This window comes from Sinohyriopsis cumingii, chromosome 2, assembly GCF_028554795.1.
Source record: "Sinohyriopsis cumingii isolate HCF-2022 chromosome 2, ASM2855479v2, whole genome shotgun sequence".
NCBI lineage: Eukaryota > Metazoa > Mollusca > Bivalvia > Unionida > Unionidae > Sinohyriopsis > Sinohyriopsis cumingii.
Genome location: NC_142962.1, coordinates 89,323,492 through 89,334,873, shown reverse-complemented (window position 1 = coordinate 89,334,873; position 11,382 = coordinate 89,323,492).

Sequence of the window (11,382 nt, the reverse complement as noted above, 5' to 3'; positions counted from 1 at the left end):
GACAATACTGTTAGGATTGATTAGAAGAGATGTGTCTTTAAACCCAGAACACGGTTCTATGACAGATGATAATTTTATCAAATATTCGTATCGTATACGTGAAAATAAAAAACAAATCAGCAGGGACGATACAAAATACGATAGACTTGTAGATGCTATACGTAAACTTGAAATTCCACCATCGCAACCTCAAGAAGAAAAATCACCGTTGCAACACACAGAACGACAACAATATCCTTCACGGCGAAGAGCAATAGATCCTGACCTAACTCCGTTAAGTGAATACGAGGCTGCATCTGAAGGAAGTCCGCGGGGCCAAAAATTCAAACAAACTAGGTCGCCGATAATTAGCTTAACAACATCTTCTGAAAGTTTGCCTCAAGACATTTTATCCCCAAGAATTGTACCATCAACAGGGGAGGGTTTAGGATCCGGTTTTATTGCCTGCCCTAATAATATCATCGATGATGTATCACGGTTGGAAGTTCTCATCGGAGGAAGACGTGCCGGAAACAATTCTCCGGAAATTATAAATGAAGCCGCAGATATCTGTCAGAGACTATTTCAGCGTGGCATCATGGATATCAGCATCTACCGGGGGCTCATTGATGAACTCGCAGACGGTTACCACAGCGACTAATAATTAAATTTGCTAGCAAATTCAGTTAGATAAACAATAATTAAATAAAATGATACTACACAATTCTTTTCGCAGACCAAGAAGTGTCAGAGTAGTAAACTCACGATTACCAGTATACGAGGTTGTTTACGGAGATGGAGTCGGTGATGTTGTTAGGGATTTAGTCACAAGAATCGCTCCGAAAGCTGGACCGTTAGCAAAACAATTCGCGATGAAAGCCGCTGATGTTGTCAAGGATAAAGCCATTGGCACTGTTGGTAGTCTTGCCGGGAAAGCATTTCAATCAATCAAGGATCGACTAGCACAGCTGATACGAAAAAAAAACCCAGTCGAGAGGTTGGTGCCAGTAAAACTACCATCCACTGAAGCTATGCCGGCAAATGTTAGTAGCGTAGTAAATAAGGCCGTAAATCAGAAATTAGCTGAGATCGCAACAGCAGGAATTACCTCCAAAGCGTTGCAAGATAGTGTAACTGCTAATTTGATAGCTGGTAGTGGTTTCCGGTGACGATAACATTTTAATTAGATCATCACAAATAATAATAATGTTTGCACGAAAATCCAATGACGCGTTTGATATGTCCAAACCAGTACTTAAAGATGATTCTGTACGTGATTTTCAATATTATTCTTATGAAGCACGTGATCCTAACCAACGCGGAAGAATTGAACTACAGGTCCAGGATACAAGTAGATACTTCTTGCCCGCTGAGGCCTTCATCGAAGTTGAAGGTAGGCTTTTAAAGAATGATAACACTAACTACGGAATCGGCGACCGAGTTGGATTTGTTAACAACGGCATCATGGCGTTATTTAAATCCGCTATTTACATGATAGATGGAAAAGAAATTGAAACAATTCATGATAACGTCGACGTTGCCACAACAATTCTCGGGTTGGCGAGATACTCGGATGATTACACCAGATCAGCCGGACCATCAATGATGTTTGCAAAGGATATAACCGACAGCCCCGAGAACAGGAATGTAACAATGAATAATGCCGGTGACGCAGTTGCATCGATGAACGAAAATTTTAATTTGGGTTTTGCAACACGTAGATCGATGTTAAGTGGAGATGAAGAGTTCTCAGGTGTGATTCCATTGTCTCACATCTTTGGATTCTGCAGAGATGTCCACAAGGTCATATTCGGTGCCAAACACACAGTTGTACTTGTGCGAAAACCTGATGATAATGACGCTATCTGGCGAGATGCTGCTGTTGCCCCTGGTCAGGTAATACTAACTAAACTGTGGTTGTGGATGCCAGTGTTGTCTCCGTCAATCACCGAAGAACAACGACTGTTGTCTTTCATGGACACGGGCGGTAAATCACTGCTATCCTGGAAAACAACAACCACAGACGTTATTCAGGGTGATAATGGTGGGTTGTTTACATGGCATATATCATCGCAACAAGGAGTATCAGCACCACGACATATTTTCATTGCATTTCAATACCGTGCTAGAACAGATAGCCAGGAAAGAAATCCAATGGTATTTGATACACTTGGAGTTTCTGAAGTTTCGTTGAGAATAAATGGGCATCAGGAGCCATCTGAGGATATATTAATAGATTTCGAACATCATCGTGTCGCACGCGCGTATCATCGTCTGATGTCATTTATGGGGCGCGACCTTAATGTAGACACTGGCCTGCAAATATCACAGCGAGACTTTATGAGTTTATATCCGATTTATTACTTTTCGCTGGAACATCTTGATCTGGTTAAACAATCTGTTGTCGACCTACATTTCCGAGCTCGTGTAGGTGTTCCTGCTGGTGGTTACAGAGCGATTGCTGTCATACTCTCCGATAAAGCAATGCTGCTTGAAGGTGTTGGCGGACGAATGAGGGTCATCGACGCTCCAATCGAGAATATGTAACGCAATTAAAATCAAACTTAGGATATAATGTCATACAGTCATGTTAATGTCACCTTGACTTCCGGTCAAACGAAGAAATTGCAATCAAAGAACGCAAGCACGTGCGGGACATCAATAACACTAAAACGAGATCAGATTACTGGTGGTCCAAACAAATTGTCGTTGACTAATACTCAGCTTAAACATTTTAATAAGGCACTAACAGCAAAAACCGGTGTCCGACTTGATTTCTCTGCTGCAGCTATCAAGGACATGACTAAAACCGGTGGAATATTTCCTCTTCTCGCAGCAATACCGGCGTTGATTGCCGCGGCAGCACCAGCCGTAGCAAAAGCCGCAGCACTCGGTGCAGTTGGAACTGCAGCTGGAATGGCACTAAAAAAGGCAACGGGAAAAGGATACAAGAAAAAAAAGGGACGCGGTCTAAGACTACCAGGAACTCCACCATCATGGTATCCAAAAAAATTCTAACGCCGTTGAGCAATTTTGATTTACTCGATGCTGTTAAAAAATTGCGTGTAAAACATTTCAGAGGCGTATTTATGCGAGATCAATTACCGCAACGACCGAATAATCCAGAAACTGGCATTATCAATCTCGACAACAAAGATGGTCCGGGAACTCACTGGGTTGCTTACGCGATCGATCCACGTGGAATTATCTATTTTGATTCGTACGGTTTAGCACCGCCAGTTGAGTTTCTCAAGTATGTCAGCAGATTTTCTAATGTTCCAGTGTGGCAGTCGACGTTACCAACACAAACATTAATTGATCCGCCCATTTGTGGGAGGGAGGTTTTAAATGTTCTTGATGCAATCTCAAGAAATCCAGCAACTCCTCCTCATAAAGTAGTGTATGAATATACCGCATCGAGAAATGCTAGCATTTGAAAAACAGCAATAAGAATAATGGTGGATATTTACGGAAGACCTTTCACACGAGGAGGTAAACCAAGCACAGATGCTGATCTCTCAAAATATGCGACCAAAGATGAAGTCGATAATCTTTTGAATATAGCTGGAGTTGACCCAGATGAAGTTGCTATTTTCCAAGACAGGCAAGGAAAACTAAGAACGAGCAACATTAAGTGGAATGATATAATTCGCAGAGTTCTTGGAGCTACCAAGGATAACTTCGTTGCATTTAGTGATGGCGGCCGGATCAAGGACTCGAATATATCAATCGCAAGCATCAAAGACAGTATTGATAAAGGTGTTGATAAATGTGTGAAAAAAGCCGGTGACACGATGACAGGCGAACTCAGCATGAGCGGCAACAAAATAACCGCGTTAGCGAATCCCGAATCCGACCAGGATGCGTCAAACAAACAATACGTGGACATCGTCAACGGTAAACTAAATACGCTGCGTGCAGAGCATGATGTTCACGTGGGCGCGTTTACAAGATTTCGAAGAAACTTCGTAAAAACTGATGAGGTCGTGGATAAGTTCTTTGGGACTCCTCCAGTCGTCGATGTAAAACTCGCTGATGTAAAGACCGACATTAACACGATCAAACAAACACAGCAGGATATCGTATCGGGTATTCCTGATATCGTTAACAAAACCAGTTTGATTAAAGTTCCCACTGGAGTTACTCCGGGGCATATCACCAACATCGTATTCACGGTATCATCGGGATTCGCAACATGGTCACGACAAAATAACACTATCAAATATACAGCAACAGCCACCGGTGTTTACAGGTTGTCTGTGTTTTCAGCCGCTAAATTTGAAATCTTCACAACATATCCTTGGAGACATTCCACCGATAAGTATTCCGGGGTTTGCACTGTAATACTAAACAGCGGAACCGAGGAAACATTTATGCTTGAAGCCGAGGACGATAGTTTAACAGCAACATCTTACTGGTTTTGTTTGGAATTCGTCGCTGCAACGCCTCAATTGGTTACCGCGTAATTGAATAATGTCAACGACGCCAGATGCTCAACAATATCGATACAATCAAGTCCGTGAGTGGCAATCTGAGTTAAAAACTGTCATCGAAGTAACTAGTCAAAAAGTAAAAAAATACAAGCGCCGCATAACAGTGCTGGATATTATGGTTTATTCAGTATCTGCCGTTGTTGCATCTGCCGGAGCAATACTATCAGCGGTCACTCCGGTAACTTCAGCAGTCGCCGCCACGATCTGTGTTTCCGCGGCCACAACAACAGCTGAAGTTTTCGGCATCATAGCAAAAAAAATATCATCATGTGCTAACACAAAATTACACGATTACACGACAAAATTAAATACAGCCACGACCGCATATCAGAAATTATCATCGCTGATATCATCATCGTTAGACGTGCAAAGTAGCGACGCTACGATATCAGATTCTGAATTCAAACTAATGTCAGATGCGTACAATGACTATTTGAAAACTAAACAAATAAATAATGTCAATAGAACTGCTTCAACAAATAGTCACAAACACAACACCGGTAAGGACCACAATGATCTCAGTGTCCTCGACGACACCAGAATTCGGTATTAATTTTCGAACTCCAATTCCAGTGAGTGAAATCGCGTTAGCAAAGCTCAGTGTGTATCACAGCTGGCCCAATGTTAGGTCGGCATCATTTGGTGGTCTGCAGCCAAATAATTCATTCGTGTTCGGGAAAAGCAAAGCCGACTCCGGCGAACAGGGTGAACTTGACTGGAATACAATTACACTTCCCACTGGGAGTTATCAGATCGAAGAAATCAATAATGAGATACAACGCCAAATAAAACGAATCACCGGCAAGGAAGCCAAAATATCTATAACAGCTCATGAACCAACGCTGTCTGCGGTCATTGAAATCTCAACGCCAGGATACGCCGTGGATATTTATAACAGCTCAATCCGAACATTATTAGGATGGCCAAAGGCCCCCGAGGTTAAACCTCGTCCACCAAAACCTGAAAAATCGGATTTTATGACCTATAAAGAAGCACTACACGACCTCGAGTACAATTATTATTTACTCCTTGCAGATCAATTACTAGCAAGAAAAAGTACTTTAATGCCCGATACTTGGAGTATAGAAGCTCCACGTGTTAAGGGGGGGCAGGAGCTCCGTGTTTACCGTCTAGATGATATAGAATCTGAATTATTTATTCCGATCAATCTAGTACATAAACAACAGCTACAACTCCTGCGAGTATATTTCCAAGATTATATTTCTGATTTAACAAGTCCGCGTGATAATATTATCACAACCATAGAAAAACTAAACAAACTCGCATCGGCCATGGAAACTATAAATCTAAGAATAATTCAGGCTTTACTGGATCTTAAAGACTATATCGATGATAATTATAGACAGATAGCCAGAGCAGATTTTGCAATTAAATATGGTATTCAAGTGAATGATATTTCAGATTTTAAATTTCCTGGATATAACGTGCCCGAGCTGAGAAAATCAGTCTCTGATCTCATCGATCAATCTTTCGAAGATATTCTTGCCGCGTACGAACGAATAAAACCACAACCTGTTATTCTCAAGCACGACAACAGTACAGCATCCGATGGCAGACACATCTCACCCGGGATCGTAAATATCACAGATGTTATTGCGGTCAATCTTGTATGTGACGTCATCGATGGCAGTTACAGCGCATCAGATACTACGACGGCACAACAGGGGTTTATCCTGTATACGTTCACACCAAGAGACCCCCCTGGTTTTCTGATTGTGCAAGAACCAATCAATCCGGTCTATCTACGGTGTCATAACCCGTGGTTGTCAACGATAAATTTCAAACTCACCGACCAGAGGGGGAATTTGTTGGACCTGCGTGACGAGACTGTTAGTATAAACTTACTGGTGAAGTCCTAAGTCAAGGGATCCATAATATTTATAATAGTTTTTTTTTCTGCACTGATCCATTTTCGTCATTTTATCGTGCAAATACCCTATCAAAACCAGCATAAGTTATCGTTGAAAGTGCTAGCACGCATTTAAAAAAAAACGGTTGTGTATAATGTATCAACCCGAGTACATTCATGCACGAGTTCATATTCATGATAAGCAAATTCTTTACGAGGCAATAAAAACCGCATTTCAAATACAGACATTCCCAGAACAGTATTTCCCCGTTAAAATAGTTATTGACGTGTATGGTGACGAAGACTTCTTGTTAACTCCGTCACAATTAACAGAGCTACAGCAAAATCATATGATCATAGTTTGGTGTCAACGAGAACAGATTATGAACTATTCTCATTCCTGTATTGATGTTGAAACGCTTAAGCAAATCCTGAAAATCTGAAAGCGCCCTTCACTTGAGAAACTCTTTGAGTTTCCAAGGGCCAAAAAAATAATACACTTTTTTTTTTACTCGTGGAAATGTGCTTTACACTCCAAGCGGGGGGGGGGGGCGCTAGCGTTCTCAGGTTCTACTTTCACTTTGTGCTGTGAGTCACACGCTATGCGGTTTATACTTCCTTGTCGGCCTCGTAGTCAGAAACACTAGTATTTTTGTCAGAAATGCAAGGCATTTCCGTGTCTAGATTCTTTATATAACCTTTTAACCGTCTCACCCTGGTGCTAATTAATTTTCGAGTCTCATACTCTTGTGACAATCCAAGACGAATCTTCTCAACTGCACGGCACAGTGGAATAAATTCAGATACCTGATTTTCAGTTATCCCGGCAAGTGATCTGTAAACACGATCTTGCAAACCCTTAATGAACCTATAACGAGCAGGGAGATTGTTCTTCCCCAAGCGTGATAGCTCATTCAAGGATTCAAAATCTGACATAATTGTTTCAGTGTCTAGTAAAATATTAAAACCTCGCTGTTGTAATTCTTTAATTTCAACAAGTACGGTATTTATATTTTCGTGATTCATATTATTATATATTTTTATATTTTTAATAGAAACACTTTGCATGAGAAACGCTAGCTTTCCAAAACAAAACGAGACAGTCGGAAACATTTATCCCCTGCAAGGGCCTAGATCGTCAAATAACGTTCTAGAACCCCACGAGGACTGCTTCCGACATGACAATACAACATGTAACACGAAACACTTTATCCCCTGCAAGAGCCTCTAGATCGTCAAATAACGTTCTATAGGCTCAAGAGGACGTGTTTAGTGAATTGACAAGGACAAACATATAACACGTAACTTATCCTAAGGACGGACCCCTCTGACTGCCAAGTGACTCAGAGGCACATTTATTTACAAGACGAGACAGCCCTGGCTTCTAGGATCGAGTTCTCTAGCAGGCCCGGCAAACATTTATTTGACAACACAAACAACCTTTACCTCTGATTCGAGTATCACAGCAAGCAAAGGTACAATGAACATGTAATCTTATCCTAAGAGACGGTACAGAACAGACAACCTTTACCTCTGATTCGAGTATCACAGCAAGCAAAGGTACAATGAACATGTAATCTTATCCTAAGAGACGGTACAGAACAGACAACCTTTAACCTCTGATTCGAGTATGACAGCAAGTAAAGGCACAATGAACATGTAATCTTATCCTAACTTATCCTAAGACCTTATCCTATGACGACACAAACATACACAGGTGGGTCATTTTCTACGGTCAGCAGCAGAGCAAAACCATCCATTGAATCGACCATTGGATGGTGCACAAAAGACACCCGCCATTGGCGGATTAAATTTATGGTTTTGCTTGCGCGTGCTGACTTTCGATCGACCCAAAGGTCTTAGGGAGCGATTTCGTATATAACCCAACTGTTACTTGCGAGTTGGAAATTCGCTCTAGCAGTGGGCGGGACTTGTTTAAAATATTTTAATTGTATGTTTTCTTAAGCGCGGTCATATAACAAGCACAGAAGAGCAAAACAGTCGGATATATTCAGTAAAACGAGGATATTGTTTGTAAAAAAATATATATTCTACGGTAAATAAATGATTACATGTTATGAACTCGATAAAATATTTTATCAAGGTGGCTTTCTTAGGGGGAGCAAATCCTCTGACCAGCAACGACAACTCTGCAAAGCGTTACACACTCTCGGAGGAGTTATCGTCGTTTGTGTCAACGATAAGAGTTATATAACAGAATGAAATCTTCTGTTTGAGCTTCTTTGAAAATGCTGTTTTGTAGATCCCATCTGCGACATGCTGTACAGAAGGTGGACAAATACCGAAATACCTACCGGCTGCGCTCATTGATTGAAATATTATTTCTTCACGAGTCTCAACATTCACAGATTTCACTGCTCTTCTTATAGCTGTTTTACATTTAACTCTTCCTCGTATGGTATTCTTGCTCTGAGTGATCGCTTGAAGGTTTTCAATACTGTTATCAAGTCTGTTCCCGTTAATATGATCAATGACGAGGCCTTTAGGGATCTCTCCGTTAAAAACCTCATAGACGAAACGATGACATAAATACCTCCCTTTCCTAACAGTAAATCTTAAATAACCAGCATTATCAACTGTACCAACTTGTTTCCTCAGCCTGTAGTTTCTCACTATGCCATCTCGGTTTGCCTCATAATTTGGAATAGTTGGATGTCGGACGAATTCTTGATTCATTATACTATAAGCAAATCATTGTCTAATTCATAATTTGTCTGAAAACTTATTTATGTAATCACGCTCGCATTTGAGAGCGTTATCACAGTCTGGATTTTTTTTATCATAATACCGTTTTAGTTCTCGATAGCGTTTTCCACCACACGCTGAACATAATTGCGTTTTTCCTCGTACTCCAATGCCGCATCTGATACACGGTATCGGTCCTAGACTCCCACCGCGGACCTGTTGAGCATGTTGTCCACAGTATTCGCCTCTGCAGGGTTTGCTACACGGCGCTGATGAATTTAGTTTGATCCACTTGCATTGGTTCATCATATAATATATTTGTCTATTTAAATATTTGTCTTAATTATAATAATGGGTTTTGAAAGACTATCCAGAATAAAACCCATATCAGGTTCTAGATTCGATCTTGACCGGTTAACCGCTGATCCACGACGAAGAGAGTTAGCAGAGGTAATTGGTGTTATCAAGAATGCCAAAGAAGAGTTTCGTCGTGATGGTGCCGCACACACGTGGTCTTCGTATAAAATTATCCTCGGAAACGCGAGCGTTTCTCGGGAAATGCAAAGCATTTCTCGTGACCGTATCATTGATGCTACCATGAACGATACAATCGCGCGTAACATAATTGGGTATCTCGACGATAGAAGATATTTCGTACAGATAAAATTTATTGTTGGAGTCGGCGAGGGAACGTGGATTATCAGAGACAAACTAGACCCTGTTCTTGATGCCAGAGGCGTTCGTGGAAAAACCGTTCTGTTAAGTAAAGACTCAAAACCGGGAGTACTTGTTGGGATTGATATACCATATTATGCCAGAGCGTATCCTGTGACCGCAGTTGTTTATGGAATTTATCCGATGAAGAAACCACGCGTTGATAAACTCAAACCGATGAAGGTGTCGGTGTTGAATTGTGTAGCTGAGCGAGTAATGGAACATTTTAAAAATGCAATGCGAGGAAACGGCCTAACACCGCTAAGACAAACTAAAATAACAGCGTGGGCGACACGAGTAGCGGATAAAGGAGCGTCAATAAATGATGTTGCTGAGCTAGAGCGATTACTAAAATTTCCTATAACGGTTTCATCGTTAACCGGTGAGGTATTGTATGAGTGTAAATACAATTCCCGTGGAACACCAATAACTATTATCGATCATAACAGTCACGCCTGGACTGACTCGGTTAGGATATTTCCGCAAGACCGTGTTGTGAAGTATTATCCGGAATTGCAAAGCAATTCTGGGAGCATGTTTGATTTTATTTATCAGATAAGTAAAACCGATCCAGTGTCTGTGTGGTTATTCAGAAGTAGCGAAGATGGAGAATATGATCAGTTTGTGAGACCCAACGGGGAAATATACAGAACAATGGCGTTACAGCAGGAAATGAAAAAACTCGCAGAAAAATATCATGCTGGCAACACTGATACGTTACTGACACACTGTTTTACTGTTCCGGGTGTTGTCGCGCATGTAGCCCGGGAACGAAATTCATGGAGACCAACTCCGAAAAGTTTTCTTGCTGATATCCAGCAGAGCTGTGTCGAATACGGACACGGCGGTTTGTGGAATACTCAGTATGATCACCGCGGTATGATATCCGTGGACATGACGGCGTGTTATCCAGGAAGTTTCCTTGGGCGTGGAGAATGCAGCGAATATTTTAAACGGTTTGGCCACGCTGGCAATACCATGACAAGAGTAGCTGTCAACGGTGTTTTACCCGATTTTGACTTGACCGGATTTGCTTGTGTGTCGTCGTTTAAATTCGCTAAGGATTTACATCCTGTGTGTTATGTTTGGTTTGGCAGACATTTCGTTGAGAAGCGATGGGCACCGATAGTGTTATTGCGATACATGCTTGACAGTCGAATACTGTTGTCGCTGACGGTCAGCGAAGCGATTATATGTTATTGTCGTCAAACCGAAGTTTGGTTGCCAACTCCAACGCCGGTTACGTTAGAAGAAGTCATCGAAGATTGGTCACGAGAATATCCAGAAACTTCTATCGACGCTATCATCAAGAAAGCTCCTGAAGTACTTAAAAGCAAACTCAGAAATGATGAAAGCACAGCAAAAGATCTAGGACGAAGAATAATAGGGAAATTCACTCAAGGTGGAGCGTATGATCATAAACAACATCACAGTCGATTAATCATGGACAAGACTGAATTGGATCTTATTGTCGCTGATGCAGCCACGAACAACATGTTCTGTAACCGCAAAGATGTGTTTCTGTCAAACGGGGAAAAACTAGGGACTGTTTTTAGTTATATTGACGGAGAATCATCTCAGTACATACATTTGAGATCTTCGATGCTGGCTTATGTATCC